We start from the raw sequence: 15868 nt of genomic DNA on the forward strand, positions 1-15868 counted from the left end.
TGCACCCTGTCGACCAGTGCCCCACACCACAGCAGTTTCAGGAGGCCTGTGTGCCTGTGCGGGGAATTAATGTTGCAGCAGTTTTGGGAGGACTGCTGCTGATGAGATTGAAACCATGTCAGTAAGGTTTGCGGAAAACTGTCTCTCCCAGGAGAGACCCCACGGTCTCACAGGGAAACCACTTCTCTCCCTGAGCCAAGCAGAAGAAAACCTTGGGTGATGAACTGACCAAAACCTCACTCCGTCTCCTGTGCTGTTGGTTGGAAGAAGGGAAGGATTGGGGAAAAATGCTTTGAAGGGCTTATTTTACTTCTCATTATCCTGCTCTGATTTTGTTAGTAATAAATTCACTTTGTACCTCTAAGACAAACCTATTTTGCCCCTGGAGTGTTTTCTTCTGGTCATTATCTCAACTCACAGACCCTCTGTCCAATTTTCTCTCCTCTGCCCAGCTGTGGCAGGGGTGGGTGAGCAAGCAGCTTCTGGTGTTTAACTGGTGTCAAACCACAACAGCTTCTAATCTGCAATACTGATTTCGATTAAATCTGTGCTGTAAAGACTCAGATGACATTTCCAATCCCTCTTGCGAGAACAGAGAACTTTGCTTCATTTTCTCCTCTAAAAGAAAACAAAGGCTTCTCCCGGGCTTGGTTAATGTGACAGCTGTAAAGACAGGCTGTTCAACCACCTTTTGAACAAACAAGAATTGAAGTTTACTACTAAAAAGAAATTCAAATCTGTACATAAGGAAAATAAAATAATCAAATAATCTCTTTAGTAATCCTTGCCTATGAAGTCTGATCTTCAACCCTTCTTTAAGCCCTTGTAACAAGCAGAAACCCAAATCTGCCCCCCACAAAAAGACATCAATAAATCTCCATCAATCTAATTGGGATTTGCTTATCTACTACAGCAGGAGAATCCAAGTCCCAATGTGCAGAAGACTATTTCCAGCTCCCATCCACAGGACTCAGGCAGACTGAGAATAGTAACACAAGTAGCTGGAGTACTGAAAAAGTAATCTGCTTCTAAACCTAAGGAAAATACTCATTTCTACATCAACACACACACTCAAAGGTTCCATATAATTGAAAAAACAGGTTATATGATTCCCACACTAAGATCACTCAACTCTGTGTCAGTATTTTTCCTGTTTCTTTTCTTTTTTATTTGTTTTCCAGATGAGGAGTGGGGTGATGGGAGCTAAAAAAAAAAAAAAAAATTCATTCTGTAGTCTTCTCTAACTAAGTTAACATTAACTTCATTTTTGTAAGTTCCTACTGCTCCTGATTTACTGTTTTTCTTTCTACTTGATTTATTTTCCAGATGGAGAACTCCAGAAGGCAAAAATTTTTCAGCATGGTGTCTTATTTCCTGCTGGGTTATTTTGTCTGTCCAAGGAGCTCTCTCTTCAAGAGAAGAGAACAGAAAAGTGTATTTATGTTGCTAACATTTATTTCAAAAGCTTTCACAGGCAACAATATGCTTTACAGCTACATTAATAACAGGCATTGCATGCAGCAAAGTATAACAAAAGTACCTCTATACTTTCTCCTTCTGAACTCCACTCCCTCACCCCCCATTTTGCAATCTGCCTGGCAGGGCATCTTACACACACATATACACACTTCACATCTTTATGTATTTATGATGACTCTGACAATGCCATCTGTAATACCAGTTTTAAAGCAGCAGCAATTATGTAAAATAAGCCCAAAGAAAGGCAGAGAAAATAGTTTCATAAAGTGTAGGTCATATCCATTCATTTTTTAGCAAAATTGCTCTAAAACTTAGTAACCTTCTAAAATTAAAAAACAAAACCATGTAGATCAAGACCCACTAACATCTAAATTCCTTAAGCATCTGTTCAGCCTATTTTTCACCATACCTTACACCTTGTATTTATTGTACCTCTCAGATATCTGCTCCTATCTTGACCCACCTTCTGTTTTGCCTCACAAATGGCTTCACAGAGAGTGTATAAATACACAGAGTATTTATATTCACAAAATGCATGCTCTCACATGGAAATACTTTAGCCCAGAGAAGTTGTGGATGCCCTGTCCCTGGAAGTGTCCAAGGCCAGGCTGGCTGTGGCCATGAGAAACCTTCTGTAATGGGAGGTGTTCCTGCCCACTGCAGGTGATCTTTGAGGTCCCTTCCAATCCAAACCATGCTATGATTCTAAGATTGCACCTGAATATGACTGTACAGTTATAGCCAGGAGTGAAACCTTTTTTCTGTGAGAAATAGCACTACTCCTTTTCCCCATATCATTTACAACTTTTACAAAGGCAAAGAAAAGAGTGGGGACAAGCAGGAGAAGCAGGAGATACAATGAAGGAGTAGGAGAATAAAGACAGTGTTCTCCATTTGCCCCAAGGACTTCCATCAGGATGTGATTTTCCTCATTAATATGAGATTTAGTACCAAGAGTTTTCATCCACTGAAAAATTAAATCTACCACATTAGTCTATGAAAAATACCAACAATTAATATATAGTAGGTGTGATTTATTTAAGTTGAGCATGACAAAACATTTGTGTGAATGTAGTTCAGCAAAATCTTCAAAGCATGGTGATACCACTGTCAATTTGCTTTTGTGGGTAATGCCACTGGCTTTTTAGCTATTTATTCAGGAAAAAAAAAAAGTGAGATGAATTCTCAATTTGTAATTCTCAATTCTCTTACTTGTATACAGAAGATCATGTAATTAAAATACCATTTTTTATAAATCAAAAGAAGGTATCAGGAGAGGTGTTGTGGCACTGACTAGAATTACACACGAGTTCATGCAATTACAAAGCAATTGTTTCCCAAATACTTCCTACTGATTTACATAGGATTTCAGTTAAAACAGAATTTCAACTACAACTGTAAGGAATTTATGGAATTGAGTCACATGTCATGTGAAGAGGTTTATGAGATTAGGCAGCAGTATATAATTTTTGAATTATCTTGAGGATAACATGTTCCCTGTTTTTTCAACCTGTGATGCCATAGAAAATGAATATATGCAAGTTTTTATTTCCTCTGAACATTATCTAAAGGTGTTAAATTATTTAGAAATAATTTTTCTTTCATTTCACAGCATCATGTGGTAAATCTAGACAGCTGATTCCCTGGAAGGAAAGCAATCTATTGACATATTCTGATTTCTGTCCAACAGAGTGCATGAAGAGGTAGGAGCATCACCTGCCCTCTTCCAGGAAACTTTATACAGAACAGCAACAAGCACACAAAATCTTTCACTAAGCATCAAAAGCATGTTTTACTTTACATTATCTTAGGATTTACCTTAATATTTAAATATTAATTACTATTATATAATAATTAATAATTATAATTTAATATTAGGACAGCTCTGTTCACTCCATTCTTGGAAAAAATCCAAGCCCCATCTTTTTCAGCTTTCTTTGTGCAAAACTGTCCTACTGAGATAGTTATCACACCTGTAAAAGCAAGATTAGGGAGTTAAAAACATGGAAAGCAAGAATTATATTGGACTTCTGGAATGGAAATAAGTATAATTATACTAAGTCTTATATACTACAAATATAGTATAATTTTATATAATATACAATACCATAATTTGATATAGATTAATATATAATACCATATAAATAAAAATATAAAAATAAAAATATAATATACATCAGTAAAATTATACTATGTGTCAAGTAGATTGTGAACCTTTAAAAAAATAACAAAGAGGTATTTTCTTAATGCTGATTCATTCTCCTTAATAATGTGGGAAGTTGCTGAATTTGCAATTCAACTTATGCCTACCTTGAATTATTCCAAAAAACAGAGGAACCAATATCAAAGCTCGATGTGGTTTTGAGTTCAGTATTTTCTATTTAGTTATTATTTAGACAGCATCTAAACCCATACAAAGCCCAGAAATAATATTCACTAGAACACAAACAACTAAATTGTGTTGGTGTAGGAATTTTATCCCAATTATAAAGGTGTTTACTCAATAAATTATGTACAGTCCTTATGTCTTTTTTTCTAAATTAGTCAACTCCTAAAGTGTAAGAGTGGTACTCTTCCTATGATTTTTATTACTACTCATTTGTAAGCAAGATGTTTAATCACAGTGCCTATGTCTTCATCAATATAAAAGCAGATCAAACCCTGTACTACAAATTTCAGTCATAGTTCCAAAGAGAAAAAAACTGATTCCTTCCAAACCACTTGCTTTCAAAACAGTATTAGTCCAAGCCTTTTATACAGTCGTGTTCCAAATACTTAATTATTATTTCCAGTTTATTTCTATTTCATTTCTTCTCCAGACCTGTCAGTTCTCAGCTCTTTCTGTGTCATGGAGCAGTGCCTAGTCATCATGTCTTAGGAAAAGAAATGGTAAAGAACTATGCATATTGCAAAATAAATTCACAAATATTTAATGTACACGCCAGTAGTCAGACAAAGTAGTCCAGTGAGGGCTCCTTTGTGTTAGCATAATTAAATTACCAGGTTAGATAACGTTCTGAAAACAAAGTGTCCTACAACTTGTCCTAGTTATAGATCCAAGATTACAGCCTGTAAAGAGCATTTAGGTCAGAACTACAAACGTCTGTCAAATTATATTGATGGAGCTGAGGAAAGGCACAGGATACAGCAACTCAAGTATTCCTATTTGTGAGGGGGATCTCAAAGGGTTTCCCCATGCAGCAAACTTTGGCTACCTCTCAACAAGCTGTTTAGCCATGTCATTTCCAACAGCTCCAGTTCAGCATCTGATCATCTTTATTTTTCCTTCCTATGAAAAAAGAAAATGAAAACTTGAATTACTAACCCAGAGCTGTGCAGCCAGCTGTCTGGAGCTAGGCATCGCATCAGAGGTCTCACTTCCAAGTTTAAGCAGACAAAGCCTGCTTAAAAATTAAATCTAAAAAAAGACTGCTGCCTTTCAGTTTTCCCTTCTCTCTTCTAACCAGAAAGCAAAAGCTAATGTTCCACAGATGTTACAGTGCAAAATCACACCACAGATAAAACAACAAATATGTTAATTCAAAAACATCCAACAAAAAGCCAAAGCAGAAAATCCCCTAGCCAAAAAAACCCCCAGACTTTAATGCAAACAGGGGAAACTCCATACAGTAGTAAAAAAATTATCCAAAATTTCAGCAAGCTACTACTCTGCACTAGGTGTGTTATGTACAAGGAGAAGCAAGAAGATCAGTTGCAAAAGCCAGAATGCTGAAAAACAATTCTTTTCATCTTCATGCCAAAAATTCTTTCACTCTGGTGTTGACTATCAACAGCAAGCAACTTACCCTGAATTTTTCAGTTGCCCTGTCACAGATTTAAAAGGAATCTAAAATAGAAGCAACATAATGCTTCTAAACAATAGAAGCAACAATCTATTCTCAAGCCTGCAGGGGACAGGCAAGCTGCCCCCTTGTTTCACTTCTAAGTTTTCATTCCAAGGCAGCATTGAATAAACATTAAATGGAGAGATGGCCTGTTTACATGTACATTTACATTCATATTTACATAAAATAAAATAAAAAAAAAAATTTAAAAAAAGAAGTTTTTGTCTTAGAGAGAGGTGTTTAAAGAGCTTCATGTGTCCTGTGAGGACAAAACCCTCATCTCTCCTCAACAATATATACTACATCCAAAGGTGCTGTTTTCCACCATAGGCCTTCACATAAAGCAAAAATCTTGGTTTAGAATTCATTGCTGAATGGATGTTCATTTGCAATGTCCTTAATATTGATGTGTTAATTACTGCCATTCCTAGATAGCATTTTACTATCATAATATTTTTCTTTTATATGTATGATTTCAAGGATCAGCTTTCCAGAACAGTTCAACATGTGTACTCAGAGTCAATATTCCAAATGTATGAATGACTCAGATTGATAAAAATAACACTAAGTTCCCTGCAGCTTGAACAGAGAACCACCCCAAAGTATTTTGATACACAAAGTAAAAAGTGAAATCCCAAACAAACCAACATGTGTAACTTTATGAAAGACAAACGGCGACCTGGTTCCAAGAAGACAGCACGGCGGCCCGGCCTGTCCGGACTACTCGGGCTAACGACACACGCAGACACCAATTTGGTGGACGGTCGAAAGCCTTTATTATCTTATCTCATGGGTTTAAATAGTCTTGGGGGTCTTTGCTACGTCAGAGGGGCGTTTGGTAGGGTCTCTAGGGTTAGTCGGGAGTGGAAAACTACTGGGTTAGGTGTGGTTACATGCTTTGGGGTTAATAGATAATGTGAAGCAGGGAGATGGGGGAAGGGTCTCTCTTTCCGTCACATCCCGAGATCTTCCGTTCGCCTGTCCCTACTACTACATCTCCCCTCCCCTCACCATATATAAAATGAGGTAGTCGTAGATATAGGCAGTGGAGTGAGGTACAAACTTGTGACTTGTTAAGGAAAGGGTGGTTTGGTAAACCTGAGTAATTTTCGCAAGGTGAGTCTCGAAGGCTATTGCGACAGACTGTGTTCACAGTTTTTGGTTTACAGCATTTGTTGGTGGCCTATGAACAAAATGTTCGCTCTTTCTAGACGGGCCTGAACAAACGAGACTAATTTGTTCAGCAGGCATGGTCCTATGGTAACAGCTAAAAGCAGTATTGCCAGTGGACCTACCAGGGGGGAAATTAAAGTGGTGAGCCAAGGTGATCGATTGAACCAGGATTCAAACCAGCTCTGTTGGGTTTCCCTGTCTCTCTTTCTCTGAGCCAGTCTGTCTCGGAGTTCTGCCATGGAGTCTTTAACGACTCCCGTATGATCTGCATAAAAGCAGCACTCCTCTTTCAGGGCTGCACACAGTCCTCCTTGTTGCATGAACAAGAGGTCCAGTCCTCGCCTATTTTGTAAAACTACTTCTGAAAGCGAAGAGACTGATTTTTCTAGATAGGAGATGGATTTCTCGATCCTCTGCAGGTCTTCGTCGATGGTCATTTGCAGCTGAGAGAGTCCGTGCTGCTGGGTTGCGATGGCTGAGACACCCGTGGCTGTGCCAGCTGCTCCCAGGCCGAGCAGCATTGCGATGGTTATACCTGTGATTATTTCTCTTTTGTGGAGTCTGTCAGGTTCCTCGAGAAGGTGGTATATCTCTTCGTCTGAGTGGTACAGGACCCTGGGGACAATCAGAACTTGGACACAGAAATCGATAGAGTCATTAAATTTGGCAAGGAACACGCAAGGACTCACTCCGGATCGCTGGTAAACCCACATCCCAGATGCGGATGGGACCACCCACTTATTGGTTTTTCTGTTGGGCTTGACAACTTTAGCGCAGAAGTTGCCTTTCTGCTTTGCTAAGGCTGCATTGCCAAAACATCTGCCCTGTCCTGTGATTTGACTCAGGGTGATTCCTCTGCGGGGAGTGTCCCATCTGCACTGGTGGGGGGCACTGGCTGTGGAGTAACTGAAGGGGGTGTTTAAAGCAATGCCTTCGTAGAAAGGGGGTTTAACATCATAGCAAAACCAACAGGGGTTAGTCAGGTTCGATTTGGTTTCGCTTAGGGTTAGAAAGGTAGCTTCTAAACAGGTTGGCTATGTGGAACACGAAGGATGGGGTGTTCGCTGTGGTGACCTCTTTGAACACCTTGTCACTTGAAAGATGTTGCATGACCCACCTAAATGGCTGGTGAGGGTAGTTGCCTGGGTCAGCTTGCCCCCCGGCCACAAGCCCTATCAGCAAAATATCACAGAGACACTGTGCATGTCTGGGTCTCACTGCCGTGGGACTCTCGGGTTTTGTCTGGCGGTTTGGTGGTCTGTCATCTCTCTCTGGAGCAGGGGTGTATGCATCACGGGGACGGTCCACGAGCGTGTCCTGCAAACAAAACTCACAGCTTTTCCATTAGTTTCGTTCTGAAGGTCAGTTTTATTGGCAGCAGTGGGTGTGTGGCAGTGGCCCTTTCCTCCTGCAGCTTTAACAGGATCCCCTCGGGCGTGTTTGGGGTGGAGGCGCCGCGGCGGGCTGCCGTGCCGGCTGGGGGCAGCTCACCGCGATGTGACCTGCCTCACCACACTTGAAGCACGCCATGGCGCTGGTCAGGGTGTGGACGGCCACCTGAATGGGCGTCAGGTGCTCTTCCCTTACTACATGTTTGATCATGTCAGCCAGGCTGGCTCCGGCTGGCAGGGAACGTAAGATATCCTTGGTGACAGAGTTGCACTGCTGGCGCAAGGAGTCAGCTACCACGGGGCCCTTTGCCTCTGCCGGCAGGGTAGAGGAGTCTATCGCTGCCTGCAGGCGATCCACAAACTGCGTGAAGCTTTCGCTCTCTGCCTGCCTCACGGTGGACCACGGCGCCGGCTTAGCCACGACTCGGGAGGCAGCGCGGATCGCCTCCCTGGCAGCCCGAGTGGTCGCCCTGACCTCCTCAGCCTGCATCTGCGTGGCTTGTTGCTGCGGCGTGATCATATCATCGTGCTTTCCTGTTAGTCTGGATAAGCTCGATCTGTGTAGTGGCTGCCTCGCGCCAGATGCTTGGGCTAATAGCTTTGTACAATTATCCTCCCATTCCTGTCTAAACATAATCATTCCCACACAATCAAGTATCATGCGACCTATTCGCTCGATATCAAAGGGAAGCAGGTCGTCATTACCAAAAAGACCATCGATTAAAGTGGAGACTATGGCCGAATTGATTCCTTTTTCTGCAATGGCTTTGGCAATTGACTGTACATCTTTTGGGTTTATCGGGGTATATACCCTTTGTTGGTTCCCCTCCAGGCCGGTGAGCCTCACCGGGAAGGCTTGTATGGCAGCCGCTGGGGACCATTCAGCACAGGCTATTTTTATTTCTCCCCAGTCGGTAAACTGGGCTGGTTCGTATTGTAGTTGTTTTTCGGTGCGGCTTAGAGCTTTACTCGGTTTTGTCTTAAATTGCGTTGGCTCCGTTTCTTCCGTCTCAGAATCATAGCCGGCTTCCGGCAGCTCTTCCAAGCTGGCGGAGCTGCTGCTGGACTCCGAGTCGGAAGTCGAATGCCAGCGCATTTCCGGGGCTCAGTGCCTTTTTGTCCAGCTCCGAGCTCGCTCCTCCCCGCGGGGGTGGTGCCGCTCCTGCCCCCCTGGCTTGCCCTGCCTCCTGCAGGGGAGGTCTCTCCCTTAAATGGTAGCGGCGCCCGGCGCGGCTGCCGATTGGCTCCACGCTCTCTGCCGCTCTCCGCCTCTTTCTCCCGCACACGCGCGTCCCTGAAACCGCGTGGCTCCCGGCTTTTCGCGCCGAGACCGCCCGCGCCCCACCCCTCTCCTTGGCGGCCAGCGCCATTTTCAAAGGGCTGAGGTGGCAGCGTGGTTTGGATCTTCTCCCGAGCCGCGGTTTCTGCGCCTCTGGCTTCCCCTGCCAGCTCCTGCCAGAAGCACTCTGCGCGCCGCTGTACCTCCGGCAACGGGCCGCGGACCGGCGGTGGCGGGACGGACGGGGAAGCCGCGGTTTTTCGGGGGGGTTTCCGCGGCGGGGGTTTTTCGGGGGGCTTCCGCGGCGGGGGTTGGGCTCTGATCTGAGGAGGGAGGTGACGCGCCGGGCCCCCCCGGGTCTCCGTTCCCGGGCGGATCGTCCTCAGAAGTGGTCTGCGCTCCCGCCCCCACCCTGAGCCCGGGTCTAACTAATAAACACGCAAGCGCCGCGCTCCACGTCTCTTGCTCTTCTATTGCTCTGCGCGGGGCTTTCTCTACTTTGCCCCATGCCTTAGGGCTTTTGCCACTGCCTGAGGATTTTGAGTCCTCGGCCAGCCTGGCTGTGCATTTTTCCCATATTCCCGGATGCATAGCATCCACTGGGCATTCAGTCGCCCCAAGCTCAAGCAGCCTCGCTATAGCAAGATAAAAGTCCTTGAGCTTACACTCGATACCCCACTGCTTATAAATCACACTTACGACCCTGGCGATGCTGTCCATGACGCTCGCGGGTCCTGGACGTCTCCCTACGCCAAGATACGGTCTGACCGCTCCGGCCGCTGCCCTTGTCCAGGTGTATCCCGTTACCCGAGCGAATTTTTCTTCTCCCGGGTTTCGGCACCAGATTTGTTGCCTTTATGAAAGACAACGGCGACCTGGTTTCAAGAAGACAGCACAGCGGCCCGGCCTGTCCGGACCACTCGGGCTAACGACACACGCAGACACCAATTTGGTGGACGGTCGAAAGCCTTTATTATCTTATCTCATGGGTTTAAATAGCCTTGGGGGACTTTGCTACGTCAGAGGGGGGTTTGGTAGGGTCTCTAGGGTTAGTCGGGAGTGGAAAACTACTGGGTTAGGTGTGGTTACATGCTTTGGGGTTAATAGATAACGTGAAGCAGGGAGAAGGGGGAAGGGTCTCTCTTTCCGTCACATCCTGAGATCTTCCGTTCGCCTGTCCCTATCTACTACATGTAACAGAAAGTCTTCCACCTGAATCTTTCAAGCAAAATAGATTGTAGAGTTGCAAGGAAAATGCTATTTATTCATTTCTTTGATGGAGTATTTTAACTATCACTAGGTCTTCATATTAATTTTATTAATTTTAAGCTAGGGAAAAGAAAAGAAGAGATGATAATTGAGGGAATTTAATGATAACAAGCAATATAACAGTTCAGGAGAAGCTATTCTCTGCGAAAAATGCACAAAACCTCAAATGCTATACAAAGATAAGGATGTGAGTACATAGGGAGACTGAAATTATGTAGGCAAAACAGAATTAAGAGATTCCTTTGAAGTACACTAAGAATGAAACTGAATGTCACAAAATAAATCAATAATGATTAAAGATTATTAATCTCCAAGTCCTACTAAAGAAGGAGACCCTTTTATTTGGAGTTTCTGTGATGTGGGAAAACATACTTTTTATAACACAAGTTCACTGGAGTTCATGAACCATCTTATCTGGCAGAAGATGTCATGCCTCTTTAGTGTTAAACATCTTAATTCCTCAGGGAATTTCTCCTTTATGTTTAGTAGGGTAACACAGTGGTGTTGTTACCAGGGATGCTCATTAAAGGTGCTCATGAACAACACAGACCTGCATGGACTCTCAACAGCAATCCTGTGAAGTCCATATTATCTGTCTATCTCTAAGACTGCTGCCTGTTTCCAAATGCTTCTTTTGCAGGGTTAAGGTGGAATGTCTATAACTTATTAACAATTGAAGACCAAATCAGATGACTTTGGCTTCCAAAGCTTTTAATAGCACAGAAATAGTGAAGTGCACATTAATTTTTCATTCTTCTAAAATATGTTCTGCTTCTTTATTCTTAAATCACCTGCAGTGAGATTTCAACCCCCTCTTTCCTTCCCAGCTGCTACTACTTTCTCCCCAAACTGCTTTTTGATTTGTGTATAAAATGTTTTACTTTTGCTGTGCCTTTTCCTCATTTTACAACAAAATAGAACTGTAATGCTGCTATTTTGTTCAGTCATTGACTGCCTTCTTTTGCTGAGGTACACTGGAATGCACAGCTGGTCCTTCTGTCAGTCCACAAGTTTTACAACCTCTTGGCTTGTTCAGCAAATAAAAAGATGAACCCAATTTAACAGCCTTAGTCTGCAAAGCTGTAAGTCAAACAGAAAATAAGTAATGTTTTCTCAGAAATTAGTTATGTTTATTCATTAGTTATTAGTCAAGAGTAGTATTCTACTCTTCCCTGTAAGGATCTCAGATGGCCACTGCAGTACAAATTTCCTCAGTGCAACCTAGCCCTGCCTTCTCTCAGCCAGCCTCCTTCCCTTCTCTCTGCTGTGCTCAGCCTCATGCATGCTCTCTCTCACAGAGTCTTCCATTGGCAAAGTCAGCAAAAAAATAGAGATGACCAAAGGACAGCCTTACCTCCCTTGGTGTCCACACCAAGAGCACAGCAGCCTTTGCAGCCTGTTCTGTTTCACCAGCAGATCTGCACCAGCTGTTTTCATACCTTCACCTCACTCTAATCTGTTACGAGCTCTGTTGCTTGATCTATCCAGCTTGTGATCTGACTGCAATAGCCAATCATTGATTTTGGGTGATATTTCAATAGAAACATCTTTCCAAATCATATCTGTGCCATTTCTGGAGAATTATTAATTTGGTTGTGTCTATTTTCCACATAGACACTGCGGCAAATACTCCTTGAAAGGTGGGACTGGGAAATGTCCCGTCCCATTTTGGAGCAGTCCCCAGTTACTGTGTCAGGATGTGATGTGTCTCAGTCTTGCTCTGCACTGGTGTCTGTCCACTGGTGCAAGTTTATAGGTTTCAGAGGAAGGTACTCCCTGGGCAGATGAGCAGCAAACTACTTTCCTATATCCCACTTTTACAGTAAAATTCCAGGGAACTGAAGGACTGGGGCCAGCTCCAACCTGTGGAGGGGGCAGCTGGGAAGATCTGAGGATGGCTTGGGGCCTTGGGAAACTGCAGCCACAGAGGGACCCTCAACCACTGCAGTAGTGGAGGGGCAAATGATAACTGACATAAGATTTTAAGCTGGTTTCTTTTTCTTGATAATATGACTATTCAAAATCCAGTGTTTCAGATTGTTTCTTCCCATGCAGATTTCTAGCTGTCTTTGTAGAAGAAAATCCAATTCTCGGTGTAAACTGTGCCTTCTTCTCCTGAGAAATGCTCACAAAGTGAACAACTGTGTTTGCAAGCAGCTCCACAAACTTTGCATCCTACAATGAAAGTAGAGGAAATCAGGACTGTATGGGTCTTGACCACTGGCCATAGAGGCCACTGGGTACCCTGATGTGACCTGGCACTTCCAGGGAAGAATAATCCCACAGGGAGGACTCTGTGTCCCCAGAGAATGACCGATTTTGAAACTCTAAGCAATACCTCCAGTTCCTCATACTACTGGACTATCATCATCTTTTTATAGATAAATGAGCATGACTTTCTGAGGAAAAAGTAATCATTAAAGAAGAGCCTCATAAGAAAACCAAAGTCCACTGTCAAGGGAAGATAATAACCCCTACGTTTAACAGGATTTCTGGAAGACACAGTTTTCAGTGCAATTTTTTTTTTTTTTCTCCAAAAATGTACTTTTTCTCAGGAAATGAGTTATCACTGCTTTTCACCAATCCAATCAAATGTAACTTAAATCCTCGAGTGCCTATTTCTATGCATTTTTCACAGCTTTATATTGAAAAATATTGAAAAGGAATAAGAAAATAATTTAGTCATTTATTAGTATACAGTAAAACAATTGGTTTGTTGTTTTTTTTTTTTTTAAATATATTAGTCACAGAATTTATACTATTATCTGCATTTTTAGAAAAAAAATATCCTTCAGTACTGCACTTACTTATTTCACTTGATGTTCCTGTGATCAAACACTGCAGGTATTTTTTTACCTGACAGTTGCACTTTAAATGATTTCTAGTGGAAAGCAATATACTAAACAGAGAAACTTTCTGACCCAGGTGTTAGAAATACTTTCCTTAGAGAAATTCATATAATGTTTATTTTTTATAAAATATTTAGAGGCTGTTGCTGTTTATGGGTACTATGCAAAGTGTACAACTTGTGAGGAGATCTTAAGTTTGTAAGTTAAATAATTTTCTATGTATAGATCTAAGCATTTCAAGTAGCACCAACAAATGGATATCAACAAAGGGATATCAAATCTACATCTGACTTGATATTATGTTACAGAATTACACTTATGTTTGTAACAGTGGACAGATCTCAGACTCAAATACTGGATTAGCATCAATATAAGTGCATAAGATGAAAAAATTTTAAGTAATTTCAGAATTCAAAACTCATTTTTCTTCTTCTCAGTACTAGTGATCAGTCAGTCTTTGATCAAGGGTGAGGTCCTGGATCTGTTACACATGACAAAGGGTATCTAGCAGATTAATTCAGCTGGAGTCAGAAAACCGTTCATAATCTGATCACTGAGCATCAGACTACATGATTCTAGTCTGGTCTCAGAAAGGGATAATTTCTATCATCTCAAACTGGCATTTACTCCAAATGGAAAGCTCTCACTGCAAGGAGATAAAAAAAGAAAAAAGAACAGCAAGAGTGGACAATGTAGTAGTGGTGGTGAGAGCATCAGGCAGATGTGTCTTCAGCTTCCTCATAGGGAACTTCTATTAAATATGCACAGTGTGGCACACAGGGCATCACTTTTCTGCATTTTAGGATAAGGCAGGTGTGTCTCACAAGCACTACAAGAGATGCTCAACTCTCAAGCCAATAGAATGCTAAATTAAGGTCTGTCTTTTCCCTGATCTCAATCTGAAAGATGCAATGATATATATCCATTCACTCAAGCTGTGTCTCCTCTCCCCCTCAAAAGGCTATTCTTATGTTCCCCACAATCAGGGGCAAAAAGGGACAGCAGCTCATGGAAAGGAGCATTCCTTGCAAGTTTTCCTGCCTGACTGCAGCAAGTCAGGCTGCAGCTCATTAGTCACACCCTTAACTTTGCTATCCTCAAGTGCTTTTTTCAGATGTTGAAGTAAAGCCTGACATAGAACCTCCGCTGCATATAGCCTGGAATGGAAAAGTGAAACAGTCAACTTGGAATTTCTTTTCAGATTCTTGGTCAGATATTGAAAGAGGTATTGAATCTTCAAAAAGTGAAGGCTCTTCCTTGGGTTACCCTGGCTAAAAATCAGTTTCACAAGAGTTTGCATAAATAAATTTAAAATAATCTTCTTATTTCAGGGAAATAAAAATATCAATTATTTCCACACAAAGAATAACATCACAACATAATAACAAGTGTTTCCATACTATTTAAAAATATTTTTTCTCCAGAAATCATATTTCTAAGTTTTTTTTTCTATGTGGGATTTAGCCAAAATGATTATTCTGAACAATCCCACAACATGATGCTGAAAAATGTGTCAGAAGACTATGGCATGATAAATACACAAATTTACATTTCTAGCTTGATTTTCAGTTTGTTCGTCCATTAGTTTTTCCCTACTTTGTGTAATATACCATCATCCAAAAAAAATCCCCACTTTTCTGCTGGAAAAAACATTTGCAATTAAAAAAAATTTTTGGCAGGTTTATATTAATGCCAAAAGAAATTTTTACACTACACTTATTTTCCTAGAATGGATATTACAGGGATCTTCCACTTACAGTTTCTTTGGTAACATGGCAAGGAGAGAAACCTTCTGACGCAGATGATTATTTTTTCATTTGCTTTATACTTTCATTTTTTTATCCCAAGCTTTATAAACAGTTCTCTACCCTCTCAACATTGTAAGGCTGATGAGGTCTCATTTAGATAATGCATGTCCAGCAACTCAAATTTAAGAAGAAATACCCTCAAGTTTGAGGGTTTGCATCTTTTTGTGAATTCATTTGATGTTCCTGGGATCAAACTAGATCAATCTATGGTTTTCCCAGTGAGCCCTACAAGCTGCATACAAACACCATTAAATTAGCCTACTGCCAGACTGGGTTGACGGTTGACCCCAGAAACTCCCTGTTGTACTGGCATAGCTTTTACCATTGCCAGAGACACTTATTAATAAGACCCTGTAGGTATTATTAATATAAAACATTCAGAAAATATCCATATCCATGTCCACACTTATAAGAAGAGAAGAGCAAAAAGGGGAGGGAGAGGCAAAAAAAAAAAAAAAAAAAACCCTCTCAAAAGCAGAGGAATACTTGGCTGCTTTTTTGAGAGTGTAACACTTTAAGGCATTTGGTCTGTACAAAAGAGAAATATTAACTAGTGATGGCTGCATACTTGGATACAGTTGTGTGAAAACTCTCAGCATGTTACCTCTACTGACTCTGATCCACATCATGGAACGTGGTTCACTGCTGTCTCTTCTGGCCCCTCCACTTCACCACTCACGGTTACACAATGCTGTGCTCTGGCAACTGCTACATCCATATCCTGTCTTCCATAGATTTGGGGTCATAAGATCCCAAACCCACACTTCATATTTTT

Source organism: Taeniopygia guttata, chromosome 5 (genome assembly GCF_048771995.1).
Source record: "Taeniopygia guttata chromosome 5, bTaeGut7.mat, whole genome shotgun sequence".
Taxonomy (NCBI): Eukaryota; Metazoa; Chordata; class Aves; order Passeriformes; family Estrildidae; genus Taeniopygia; species Taeniopygia guttata.